Source organism: Aotus nancymaae, unplaced genomic scaffold, assembly GCF_030222135.1.
Source record: "Aotus nancymaae isolate 86718 unplaced genomic scaffold, 86718_ANA_hifiasm-v0.15.2.pri h1tg000004l, whole genome shotgun sequence".
In the NCBI taxonomy this organism is placed as follows: domain Eukaryota; kingdom Metazoa; phylum Chordata; class Mammalia; order Primates; family Aotidae; genus Aotus; species Aotus nancymaae.
This window is the reverse complement of record NW_026988415.1, coordinates 39699120-39713805: the sequence shown is the minus strand read 5'-3', so window position 1 is coordinate 39713805 and position 14686 is coordinate 39699120.

Here is a 14686-nt window from a genome sequence, read left to right as displayed (position 1 = left end):
GGCACAGAAAGGCAAGTTGGATTTAAAAAAAGATTCATCCATGTTCTGTCTTCAAGACACTCATTTCACACTTAATGATGCTCATAGGCTCAAAGTAAAGGGTTGGAGAAAGATCTATCACACAAAAGGAAAACAAGCAAGAGCAGGGGTCACTGTTCTCACATCAGATAACAGAGACTTTAGGCCGGGCACGGTGGCTCACACCTGTAATCTCAGCACTTTGAGAGGCCAAGTCAGGTGGATCATGAGGCCAGGAGATCGAGACCATCCTGGCCAACATGGTGAAACCATGTCTCTACTAAAAAATACAAAAGAATTAGCTGGGTGTGGTGGCATGCACCTGTAGTCCCAGCTACTCAGGAGGCTGAGGCAGGAGAAATTGCTTGAGCCCAGGAAGGAGGCAGAGGTTGCAGTGAGCTGAGATCACGCCACTGTGCTCCAGCCTGGGTGACAGAACGAGACTCTGTCTCAAAAAAAAAAAAAAAAAAAAGAGAGAGAGACTTTAAACCGACAACAGTAAAAAAGGACAAAGAAAGGCATTACATAATGTCAAAGCGTTCAATTCAACAAGAAGACTTAATTATCCTAAATATATACGCACACCAACATTGGAAAACTCAGATTCATCAAACAAGTACTTCTAGATCTACAAAAACCTTAAATAGTCGCACAATTATAGTGGGGGACTTCAACACCCCACTGACAGCATTAGACAGATCATCAAGGCAGAAAACTAACAAAGAAATTCTGGACTTGAGAATTTAAGCCAAAAATGACACTTGACCAGTTGGATCTAATAGATATCTACAGAATACCCCATTGATTAACTGCATAGAATATACATTCTTCTCATCTGCATACTAAACATACTCTAAGAAAGACCACATGCTTGGCCATAAAGCAAGTTTCAATAAATTTAAAAAAATCAAACTCATACCAACTATACACTTGGAATACAGTGGAATAAAAATAGAAATCAATACGAAAAAGATCTCTCAAAACCGTACAATCACATGGAAATTAAACAATTTGCTCCTGAATGACTTTCAGGTAAACAATTAAATTAAGGCAGAAATTTTTTAAAATTTTGAAATAAATGAAAGCAGAAACACAGCATACCAAAATCTCTAGGACACAGCAAAAGCAGTGTTAAGACGAAAGTTCATAGCACTAAATGCCTACCTCAAAAAGTTAGAAAAATCTTAAATTAATGATGTAACATCACACTGAGATGAATTAGAAAAACAAAAACAAACTAACTCGAAATATAGCAGAAGAAAATAAATCAGAGAAAAAGTGAGAAAAATTGAGACCAAAATTTCATGAAAAACATTAAATAACAAGCCAAGAATTTATTTGAAAGGATAAACAGGATTGAAAGAATGCTAGCACACTGACAAAGAAAAAAGAGAGAAAATCCAAATAAGCACAATTATAAATGACAAAGGTGATATTATAACTGATCCCAGAAATACAAAAGATCCTCAGAGGTTATTATGAACACCTCTATGCACACAAACTAGAAAATCTAGACGAAATTCCTGAAAACACACAACCTGGCAAAACTAAATCAGGAAGAAGTGGGAACTCTGAACAGACCAATGAAGAGTTTGGAACTCGAATCTGGAATAAAAAGCCTACCAATCAAAAATGCCCCAGACCAAATGGATTCACAGCCAAATTCCACCAGATGTACAAAGAATAGCTAGTACCAATTCTACTGAAACTATTTCAAAAAAATTGAGGAGGAAGAACTGCTCCGTACTCATTCTATGAAGCCAACACCACCCTGATACCAAAACCTGGCAAAGGCACAACGAGAAAAGAAAACTACAGGCCAACATCCCTGAAGAACATAGATGCAAAAATCCTCGAGAAAATACGAGCAAACAATCCAGCAGTACAACAAAAAGTTAATTCACCACAATCAAGTAGGCTTCTTTTCTGGGATGCAATGTTGGTTCAGCAAAGCCATAAAAGTGACTTGCCACATACACAGAATTAAAAACAAAAACCATATGATCATCTTGATAGAGGTGGAAAAAGCTTTTGATAAAATGCAACACCCCTCATGATAAAAACCCTCAAAATATGAGGCATTGAAGGAACATACCTTAAAATAATAAGAACTATCAATGACAAATCCACAGCCAACATCATACTGAGCAGGCAAATGCTGGAAGCATTCCCCTTGAGAGCAGGAACAAGAAAAGGATGCCTACTCTCACCACCCCAATTCAACATAATACTGAAGGTCCTAGCTGGTGCAGTCAGGCAATAGAAATAAATAAAAGGCATCTGGTATAGTTTAAATATTTGTTTTCTCCAAATCTCATGTTAAAATTGTAATCCCCAATGTTAGAGGCTGGGCTTGGTTGGAGGTGTTTGGCTCATGGGAACAGATGTCTCATGAATGTCTTGGTGTCTTTTTCATGATAAGGAGTGAATTCCTGCTCTATGAGTTCTTGTGAGATCTGGTTGTCTAAAAGAGTCTAGGACACCCTCCATCTGCTTCCTCTCTTGCCATGTGATGTGCTGGCTCCCCCTTCACCTTCCACCATGATTGTAAGCTTCCTGAGGTCCTCACCAGGAGCATTTGTAGGCACCATGCTTCCTGTACAACATACAGACCATGAGCCAAAATAAAGCCTTTTTTTCCTTACGAATTATTGAGCATGAGGTATTCCTTTATAGCAACACAAAAACAGACTAACACAGAATCCAAATAGGAAAAGAAGTCTAATTATCTCTCTTCACTGATGATACAATTCTATATCTAGAAAACCTTAAAAACTCCAGTGAAAGGCTATAGAACTGATCAATGATTTCAGTAAAGTTTCAGGATACAAAATCATTGTATAAAAATCAGTAGCATTTCTGTACACCAATAACATTCAAGCCAAGAGCCATTTACAAGAGCTACAAAAAAAAAATACGTAGAAATACATTTATCCAAGGAGATAAAATATCTCTACAAGGAAAACTATAAAACACTGCTGAAAGAAATCATAAATGACACAAATGGAAAAGCATTCCACATTCGTGGATTGGAAGAATCAATATTTGTTAAAAAGGCCACATTGTCCAAAACAATCTATAGATTCAACACTATGCCTATCAAGCTACTAACATCATTTTTTTCACAGAATTAGGAAAAAATATTGTAAACTTCATATGGAACCAAGAAAGAGCCTGAATAGCCAAAACCAATCTAAGCAAAAAGAACAAAGCCAGAAGCATCATATTACCTGAGTTAAAATTATACTATAAGCTACAGTAATCAAAATGGCCTGATACTGATATAAAAACAGCATATAGACCAATGGAACAGAATGGAGAACCCAGAAATAAAGCCACACATCTACAGTCATCTGATTTTTTAACAAAGTTGACAAATATAAGCAATGAGGAAAGTACTTCCTATTCAATCAATGGTGCTGGGATAGCTAGCTGGCCACATGCAGAACAAGGAAACTGGACCCCTACATTTCACCAAATACAAAAATTAACTCAAGATGGATTAAAAATTTAATGTAAGACCTCAAACTAACAATTCTAGAATAAAACCTAGGAAATACCATTCTGAACATCAGCCTTGGGAAATAATTTGTGACTAAGTCCTCAAAAGCAATTGCAATAAAACCAAAAATTGACAAGCAGGACCTAATTAAACTAAAGAGCTTCTGCACAGCAAAAGGAAACATCAACAGAGTAAACAGACAACTCACAGAATGAGAGAAAATATCCACAAACGATGCATCTGACAAAGTCTAATAACCAGAATCTATAAGGAGCAATCATAAGAAGCAAAAACAAACAAACAAACAAACAAAACCTAATAACTCCATTAAAAAAGTGGGCAAAGGCCGGGCGCGGTGGCTCACGCCTGTAATCCCAGCACTTTGGGAGGCCGAGGCGGGTGGATCACAAGGTCAAGCGATCGAGACCATCCTGGTCAACACAGTGAAACCCCGTCTCTACTAAAAATACAAAAAATTAGTTGGGCACGGTGGTGCGTGCCTGTAATCCCAGCTACTCAGGAGGCTGAGGCAGGAGAATTGACTGCACCCAGGAGGCGGAGGTTGTGGTGAGCCGAGATTGCGCCATTGCACTCCTGCCTGGGTAACAAGAGCGAAACTCCGTCTAAAAAAAAAAAAAATGGGTAAAAGACATGGACCGATGCTTCTCAAAAGAAGGCATTTGAGTGGCCAATAAACATACTAAAAAATGCTCAGCATCACTAATTATTAGAGAAATGAAAATCAAAATCATCTCATGCTAGTCAGAATGAGTATTATTAAAAAGTCAATAAAACAACAGATACTGGCAAGACTGCAGAGAAAATGGAATGCGTATACACTGTTGGTGGGAATGTGAACTAGTTTGGCTACTGTGGAAAGCAGTTTGGAGGTTTCTCAAAGAACCTAAAACAGAAGTTTTTACCTTTCAACCCAGCAGTCCCTTTACTAGGTAAAGCCCCAAAAGAAAATGAACTGTTCTACCAAAAATACTCATGCGTTCATGTGTTCATTACAGCACCATTCACAATAGCAAAGACATGGAATCAATGTGGGTGCCCATTAGTGGTGAATTGGATAAAGAAAACGTCGTACATATATACCATGAAGTACTGTGGAGTCATAGAAAGAACAAAATCATGTTCTTTGCAGCAACATGGATGCAACTGGAGACCATTATCCTAAGCGAACTAAAGTAGGAACAGAAAACCAAATACATACCACATATCTTGTTATAAGTGGGAGCTAAACATTCAATACATATGGACATAAACATGCCAGCAATAAAGACCAGGCACAGTGGCTCATGCCTGTAATCCCAGCACTTTGGGAGGCTGAGGTGGGCGGATTGCTTGAGCTCGGGAATTTGAGAGCAGCCTTGGTAACATAGTGAAACCCCATTTCAACAAAAAAATATTAAAAATTAGCTGGGCATGGCGGCACGCACCTGTAGTCTCAGGTACTTGGTGGGTGAGGCGGGAGGATTGCTTGAACCCAGTAGGTCGAGGCTGCAGTGAACTGAGATCATGCCACTGCACTCCAGCCTGGATGACGGAGTAAGATCCTGTCTCACACACACACACACGCACGCACACACACACACCCCTACAAAAGATGACAACAATAGAAACTGGGGACTACTGGAGGGGAAAGGGGGAAGGGTGGCAAAGTTTGAAAAACTAACTACTGAGTACTATGATCACTACTTGGGAGAAGGGATCATTTGTATCCCAAACCTCAGCCTCGTGCAATATACCCATGTAACAAACCTGCATATGTACCTCTGGAATCTAAAATTAAAATTGAAATTATATATTAAAAAAGACGTGGATTGAGAGGTAAAAAGGAGGCCTGGAAACAAGACACTAGGAAGATACAATTCTTTTAAGAAGTTTGGCTAAGAAAGGGAGAAGGTAACTCGAGTAACGTGGAGTTCAGCAAGTTTTTTGGTTTTCGTTTGTTTTAGTGGAGATAAGTAAACATATTTAAACCTATTGGGAAAGGTCTAATGGAGAGGAAAAATGTTGAAAAAACAGGAACAGTAAAGGACCACCAATAGCACAAGGCTCCTGAAAGACAGACGATCCAAAGTACACATGGGGGATTGCCACTGGAGAGACATAGTAGTAGTAGTGGTAATAGCCTTTCTATTCTTTTTTGTTTGCCTTTTCAATTGAGACATGGTCTTACTCTGTCGCCCAGGCTGGAGTGCAGTGGTGCAATCACGGTTCACTGCAGTCTCAACCTCCCTGGGCTCGGGTGATCCCCCCACCTTAGCTTCTTAAGTATCAGGAACCACAGGTGTGTGCCACCATGACCAGCTAATTTGTTGTATTTTTTTGTTGAGATAGTGTTTCACAATATTGCCCAGGCTGGTCTCAAACTCCTGGGATCAAGCAATTCACCTGCGTCAGCCTCCCAAAGTCCTGGGTTTACAGTCCTGGGAGTGAGCCACAGTACCCAGCCAGTGACAGCTTTTCTAATGTAACAGAAGAGAATAAGATGAGAATGGAAGCAGATATTTTACTCTGTGATGTAACAAGAACTGCTGAGAGCAGAGGAGGATGTGAGGGAAGGAAGGAGGAGGTGTGTCAGGGTTTGACAAGACGAAGAAAGTTTGAATATTTGTTCTGGAGAACTGATTGTCCAGCAGTGTTGGGGACCTATTTCAGACTGATGATCTTAAACTTCTTGTAAAACAGTATGCCCTATTGTGAATTTCTCTAGCCGTGCTCAGGTGCAGGTATCGGAAACACGGTGTATTAGTCCATTTTCATACTGCTGATAAAGACATACCCAAGACTGGGCAATTTACAAAGGAAGGAGGTTTAATGGAGAACTCACAGTTCCACGTGGCTGGGAAGCCTCACAATCATGGTGGAAGGCAAGGAGAAGAAAGTCACATCTTATGTGAATGGCGGCAGGCAAAGAAAGAGATTATGCAGGCAAACTCCCGTTTTTAAAGCCATCACATGTTGTGAGACTTATGAACTATCACAGATACAGCACAGGAAAGACCAGCCCCCAATTCAATTATCTCCCACCCAGTATCTCTCACAACACATGGGAATTGTGGGAGCTATAAGATGAGATCTGGGTGGGGACACAGAGCCAAACCATATCACACAGAATTGCATTTAGCAAGGAAGAAGTTTCACAAAACAAGTTCAAGGCAAGGGAGTTTACAGTACTGTCAAGAGTGTTATTAAAATAATGAAATATGGCACATAGTGAGGGAAGTAAAACAGGAGATCCTTGATAGACTTGGAGGAAGTAGAGGGATCCATGGACTGTAGGAGCTGTGGAACAATTATAGTATTCGTAGTTGAAAATCTGGGAATAGGAGGTTGTGGCTAGAGGATTGGATGGCACAATTCATGATTTAAACCTAACTCGTAATTCTGGAGTGAAGTAGTTTCAGGTAATAATAGGATCTCAGGTATGACTATCATGTGTGTGGCTAAGGTGAAAGAGAAAAGCCATTTGAGATAAGGATTTCAAGGAACTGAGTAGTGAGATGTTGCATGGGTTACCCTTGGGGATGTTGAAATCATAGAATAGTGGCCGATCTTGAGGTAGGAAGAAAGGATTCGTGAACAGGGGCCAAGTCATTGATAAATGAAGGGGACTAGCCCAAAGGTAAATCCAGGAATTACAAGAAGTTGAGGAGATATAATTGAATGAACTCAAAGCATCAGGTTTGGGTTTTATAGTTTACATTTTTATTTCAGGGGCGTAGGAAGGTAATGGTCTAAAAGCAGAAACGGGGGCAAGGAGGACACCAACCTTACCCTTCATCTTACTCTGAGGACAGAAAAGAAAAGCCCTACTCTAGAGGGCTGCACTGGTGGCTCAGGCTTCACTTAGGGTCGGGGCGAAGGGACCTCTTGACGGCAAGGCTGAGGATATAGGAGGGTTTGCTGGATACAGTGAGACAATTTTAGAGGATACAGAGAACAATTTCTAAGGCTAGGGGAGGAATGGAGTACTGGATGAAGAATAAGGATGTACATGGCATTATAAGGATGATAGTGGAATAGAGGATAGATGTCGGGGGAGGAGAAGTGATAACCACTTGGATTTATCCTCAACAGATTGTTACAGGAGAATGGGAACTAGGTCTAATGGCCAGTGTTTCCTCAGCCTAGCATCTATAGTCTCTGCCTATTTGAACTAACATGGTGGTAAACCCAGAAGTTATAGTTTTTGCACTGGTATGATCTGGAATGGCACTGGTCCCAGATGAGGTGGCTTCAGTCTTGGTCCTTGTAGCCTCTGGTAGTGGCATCTTTGGTGGCTAGAGTTCTAGTTCTATTTCTCTTACCAAATCCTTCTATCTCTCTAGTTTCTATGTCTTTATTGTCACTACAGCGATTCTAACTCATTTAACTCTCTTACTCGTCAATCTCTCCATTATCTCCCAAGCAATCTATAAGCTGTCTTCATTTCCAGCCCAGACAACCATCTCACAAATATTTTCAATGGCCTTGCCCCTAGTTCATTCATTGTATTTGTATTATAGCCGAATCCTGAACTTAAATCACACCAAAATGTCTACCTTCTATATATGGGGTTTGGTTTTAGTCTCAATTGGGTTTTCAATAGTCCTATTGACCCATGTGCCCTTTATTAGCACATTCTCTCACTCTTTCCTTCACCCAAGAAGCTATTTCAGCCCTTCACCTGTTTTCCTAAGTCCCTTTGCCCTGTCTCTCAGCAGATAACCTGGACCCCCACTTAAACTATAAATAATAGAGTCCAGAAGTAACCTAAATTTCTGCCCACCCAACCTGATACACCCCTCACAAACTTTTAGGCATCTAAGGTTAATCATGGCATCTATGCTCCGTATCCTCCTTCCTTCTTAGAAACCTTCAGCCATTATTTGACAACCTTCCCTTTCTGTCCTCCAGCTGTATTTTCAACCTTTCTCTCTACTGGCGCTCTCGCTCTCTCTCTCTCTCATACACACACACACACGCGCGCGCGTGCACGCACACACACACACACACACACAGACACCCCTGCTAGGTATAAATATGCTCAAGTGTCATTCAGCTTAAAAGACCAATTCTATGAAAATTAGCCAGGTGTGGTGGCCGCTTCTGTAATCTCAGCTACTAGGAAGCTGAGGTAAGAGAATCGCCTGAACCCTGGAGGAGGAGGTTGCAGTGAGCTGGGATAGCACCACTGCACTCCAGCCTGGGCACCAGAGTGAGATCCTGAATAATAATAAAAAAAAGACAAATTATATTTTCACACAAGTGTTTCTCTGATATTTTCTTCATTTGTTATTAAATCTATTTTGAAGAATTAATTATACTTCCACTGCACAATAGCTTGTGTAGGGGTGGAAGGGAGGAAAGGGAAGGGGAGGGATGGGAAAGGAAGACAGAAGAGGATAGATGCTGACAAGAAAAGAAATGATGCTTCATTACGGCCTGTAGGAATGCCATGTAGATGTTAGAATATTGCTTACATGACACATTTATTAACAAGGCAAAGTGTTTATAATGCATTTTAACTGAATAGTAAGTTACAAAAAGTGTCTATGCTTTAATATATTTTTTGTAAAATGTGTGCATTTTTTGTATAGGACAATGATGGCCCATAAAGATAAATGGTAAAATGTTACCCAAGATTGTTTTTAGTCTGTGAGATGCCTTTTATTAATCAGTATCTTCTAAATCTTTTGTATTAAACGTGTAACTTTTAGTTTTGTTTGTTTGTTTGTTTGAGGTGGAGTCTCACTCTGTCACCAGGCTGGAGTGCAGTGGCACGATCTCAGCTCACTGCAACCTCTGTCTCAAGCGATCCTCTTGCCTCAGCCTCCCAAGTAGCTGGGACTGCAGGCACATGCCACCACGCCCAGCTAATTTTTTTTATCTTTAGTAGAGACAGGGTTTCACCATGTTGGCCAGGATGGTCTCAGTCTCTGGAACTCGTGATCCACCCGCCTCGGCCTCCGAAAGTGCTAGAATTACAGGTGTGAGCCACCGCATCTGGCCTAAACATGTGACTTTTGTAATAAGAGAAAAATAACCTTCTTAGATACTAGATTATACTTTTCTTGTGCTGCCACCATATCTCTTCTGCTTCAAATCGAAATTTTCTCCATTCACTGTTTCCATTTCTCGCCTCCCCGTTCTCCCCTCAATTGTTTGCAATCTAGCCTGAGCTCCCACCACCCACTGAAACTGTCCTCACCAAGGTCACCCATGACGTCTTTGTTGCTGATCTACTGGACATTTTTCTGTACTTATCTGACCGGAGCAAACTGTTGAACTGGATTTGATACTATACTAACAGTTGCTGTATTATTCTTTATATTCCCTTATCCCTTGGTTCCCAGTACCCCACTGTTGCCTAGGTTTCTTGGCAGTAAGCATGGGAACTGCAAAGGCAGACAAATCCGAGTTTGAATCCTGGCTGTGCCACAGACTAGCAGCGTAAACTTGGGCAGGGTTATTATCTTCATGTATTTGGGGCTCAGCTTCCTTCTCAGAAAATGGTAATTATAATGCCTACTTCATAAAGTTTTATTCAGTACTAAATGAGATGATATTTATAAAGCACTTAGCAGAGTTATTGGCACATGGCGAGTGTTAGTAAATGATAGTAGTAGCATTAGTAGAATTATCATTCATAGAAGACAATTCTCTGAATTCTCTTCTCAGCTTCCCCCAAATGTCAGTGCTGTCTAGGGTTATATCCTAGGTCCCCTTATCTTATGGTCTCCATGGGTGATCCTATCCATGCTCATGGCTTCAGCAACCACCATATGTTGATAAACTGTAAGATAGGTACTTCCATCCAGACTTCTCTCCTGAGTTCAAGATCCTTGTAAGCATCCACCTGGGGTTAATCACCACTTGGTTTTCAGAGCTGGGAGGATTGTGTAGATCAGTGGTTATTAACTGAGGGTGATTTGTCCCCCCAAAGGACATTTGGCAATGTGTAGAGTAATTTTTTTTATTTTACACGACTTGGGGGGAACATTGCTACTGACATCTAGTGGGTAGAGGCCAGGGATATCGCTAAACATTCTACGGTGCACAGGATGGACCCCTACATAAGGAATGGCACTGCTCTAAAAGCCAATAGTTTCATTTGAGATACCTGGCATAAATAATCTCTAAAGGCCCAGCTCTGACATTCTTGTAAAGGGCCTATGAGTGCTGATGAATATGGACCTTGAGATCTAGAGAAGAAATTGACATGATTAATATCATAGAGGGGTTTAGAGGCAGAGCGATTGTTGATTCTATTTTGTTCCTTATTTATCATCTACCCCTCTTGCTGCTCTTCCTCTGCCTACTTTGTAGACTCCTCTTCCTGTATCTATTCCTTAAACAGCTGTCCCTTCAGTCTCTGTCCTCATCTCTGTCCCTTCAACAACTGTCCCTGAGTAATCCCACCTTGTCCCTTAGCTTCAGCTTCAACCTATATGTTGATCACTTTCAAATCTATATTTCCAGGCAAGGCTTTGATCTCCCAAACTCCAAACTCATATAGCCTGCTTACTATTATTCAGAATATCATTTCTATTCTCACATGCAAAGTTTGAGGATTCTGAAGGACTATACGGTGCTACGTTTTCCCCTCTGACTTCTGCTTTATTCACTTAGCAGCTCACTGTCTCTTGTACCAGAACAATTTTTCACTTACTTTTTTTTCTATCAAAATTTACCCATCCAGCAACCATTCCCTGGAATCCTGGCAAGTGACAAGCGCTAATCTTATTCATTCATTCATATAGGTATTTGTCGAATGGCTAGTATGTTTGAGACACAGCATTGTTCATGGAGAATTTAATATAAGACTATATCAGAGGATATATAACTGATTAATCATTGTCCTGGTTCTGTCAGTAACTGGCTGTGTGACCTTAGATAAGTCAGTTACATTTTCTGGGTTTCAGTTTCCTTTCTGTAAATTGGTAGGTTAAATTGCAACAGTTTCTGGGATATGTCTGATTATATCAATCACCAGAGCTGCTTGTCAAAAATAACAATTTCCAAGCATTTCCCAGGTAGGATTCAGTAAGAGTTAGCATGTCATGGATTTAACCACCTAAAATCTCCTGAAGCAACCTTAACTCCAATGGACAAACTCAAGAGCAAAAATCTCCAACTTCACAACTCGGAGTTCTTCTCCAGTCCTGCTCTGTCCCATCCTAGAAGGATACTCCTCTGCACTTCCAGCACTAATGACTTTCCATAGTCTTCCCTTACTCATCCCCTAGTTACAGGAGAGGTTGCAACTGTTGGGATTAAGAGAAAGTGTGAAATCAGGGAAGGCTGCATGAAAGAGGCTGCATTTGGTCTGGGCCTTGAGGGATAGGGCACAATTTCCCCAGATATGGAACGAAAGAACTTTCTACAAAGAAGCCATGGTGTGAATTAATTTATTTAAACTGTGTTGACTGGTATCTACTATGTGCAAGGGTCTAAGAGCAAGATGAAGAATGGCACAGACTTTAGAGTCAGAGGGACTTGAGCTCCAAATACCTGTTTTATTTTCATCCAACTCCCTTCTTACTGCCAATGACAACCTCCTGTTCTCCAGTTGCCCACTCCTACCCTCACTACTCAAGTGCAGTTGTCTAATGGGTAGCCATGTTGCCTCTCTTTCCATGAAATTCCTGCTCCCCAGATATACTTTCTTGGGGACAGGGGTGGAATCCTCTGCCCTGACATATCGGAGGTGGATTTTGGTAATTTAGAGATTTGTCTGTAACAACTTCATTTACAATATACAAACTCAGTTGCAAAACTCCAAGTTATCTACCCCTAATCTCTGGTCAGGGAAAGACTTCTTGGCCTGTTTGCCCACATTTCTGTGCCCCCTCCCCAAGCTTCAGTGCACATGTGCCGTGGCTTATGATAGTCATGTTGTTTCTCTTTTTGTGAGGTGTGCACACATGGTCTCCACAATTCCTCCCCAGGGGTTTGCTTGGATGTGCTTATGAGATTTGCTGCTTTAACCTATCAGTATTAGTAAGAGGTTTATAGCTGTGGTGACCCCATAGTTTATTGTCCCCAGTTGGCCAGGCTGTAAAAGTGGCACCATTAATCATTATATTGTGACAAGAGTGACTGTATATCAAGACTTGCACCTCAGGAACGTAAGTCATAGAACTGTCTGGGGCAAGCCATGGTGTATAGTCACCTTATTTATACTCATGTAGAAGGATTAACCCTAGGGTACAAAATCAGAGGTAAAGATCTTTCTATGTAAGCAGAGTACCTGGCCCAGAAAGGCAGTTTGAACCTTTTGGTGCTAAATCTGAGTATATTGTATTAGTCTTTTACAATATTGGGTCATATTTGCTTGCAACAAAGTGGAGTCTAAAATCAGAGGGTATTGCCCAATCTCACTGGTCTGCTTGTGATGTATTCATGAGGTGACAATCATTGTTTGCCAGAGGGAGAGAATTAGATGGTCCTTAGGGTTAATTAGAATACCTTAAGCCAAGGTAGTTGTCAATATTTAAAGAGTTTAGGAAGCTTTGATTTTAAAATTTTATTAGCTTGAGTCAGCTCCAGCAAAAAACAAGGTGAGAATTGGAGTTCTAATCCCAGAGACCTCTCAGCCAGGCTGATCTATCAGCTAGATGCCTGGGGGTGGCCAGTGGCTTTGGTGCTTTGGTAACCTAGAACCCTCGCTGCCACAATCGGGCTAGTCCTCATCCTCAGACAGCAGTGACACCACCCACTCCCATCTCAATGACCTGATGGCTCCAGTGGCCTCCCTAGGCCTAGGCAGTGCCTGCTGCTCCTTATTTCTTGGCTCAGCCTGGTCAGGCCATCAAGGATGTGGTGCCTTTGGGCAGTAGACATGGTGGGACAGGAAGAATGGCAGCAGCCCAAATGCTTAGGAAGGCTTTGAGGGGCCTTGGGGTCTGAGAAGGTGGGTCAGTGTGGATGCCAGTTGGGTCACATCAACTTTAGACCATGGGCCCATTAAGTTCTGGGGATTTGGACTCACTGCTGTGTCCCAGTTGGATAAGATGCCACCTGGCCTTGGCAACAACAAACAAAGGCCTTGCCAGACCAGTCAGTTGTGTGGAACCCTGGACAAACACAAGTGCAGGCATCTAGTGACCAATGCTCAGTCTTTATTCTGCCAGACCTTGATAATGGAAGACAGAAAAAGTAAAATAAAGAGCCACTTTTGGCCAATAGAAAGTGTTCAATATACTTTGGGAAGATTTTCTGTCCCCTTTAAGAGGGCTTAGTGTATATAATTTGAAAGGACTGCTTTCAGCTTTTTTTCTCTCAAAGTAAAAAAGAAATTTTTGCTACATCTACATAGTTGCTTGTTCCAATTTTTAGAATTTGTTTTCATAGAGGAGGACTTTTCTCTGAAGGTATACCTGTGGTGTTAGTTGGGTAGGGCACTTTGGCTTTGACTCTGGGTGCACGAAGTAGTATAGTTTCTGTATGATTTCTTTGTCTGTAAACAGTGCCTGTGATGTCTGTGATTTCCTTTGTGGCTTAAGGTGTGGTTGTTAGTGGAAGTTATAGTGAAGTTCTGCTGGGGACTGGGATGCCAGGTAAGCCAGTCTTTGGGCCCTTGTGGTGGTAATGATGCAAGTGCTCCTGTTCTTGGGCCCCAGGGCAGCATATGCTGACACCAGTGTTAGTGTGTCCAGGTAAGCTAATTTGGGGGCCTCCAGGTGGCTTAATTGGGTGTCAGCAGCGGGCCAGGCAGATCAGCAGGTTCTCAAGCCCCTGGGCAGTGAGCATAGCATGGGCAATGTCAGTACCAGTGGTGAGACAACTCTTTGGGATATAAGTATTACACTCTGGTATTGGCAGCAGCTGTGATGGCTTGAGAGGGTTGGTGCCCAGACCTGCAAGTGGCATGTACAAGTGGGTGCCAGTTGATAGCAGAGGTCGAGTGTGCCTGACTTCAGACTCCAGGAGGATTACTCAGATGCCACTATGATGAACTGGGCTGTGTGATCTGCAGCCCCTAATGTGCTTGTGTACTGCGGTAGGGGTAGCCTGGCCAGGCTGTGCCTCAGGCCCCTGGGTGTTGCATATAAATGCTGGCTTTTGTATGCATAAGCAGGGTGAGCCCTATGCCACCAGTGGAATGATCAAGTGGAGGTGGCATGGCTGTGCTGCAGCCCTGCTATTGAACAGGGTGGGGTTGCCTTC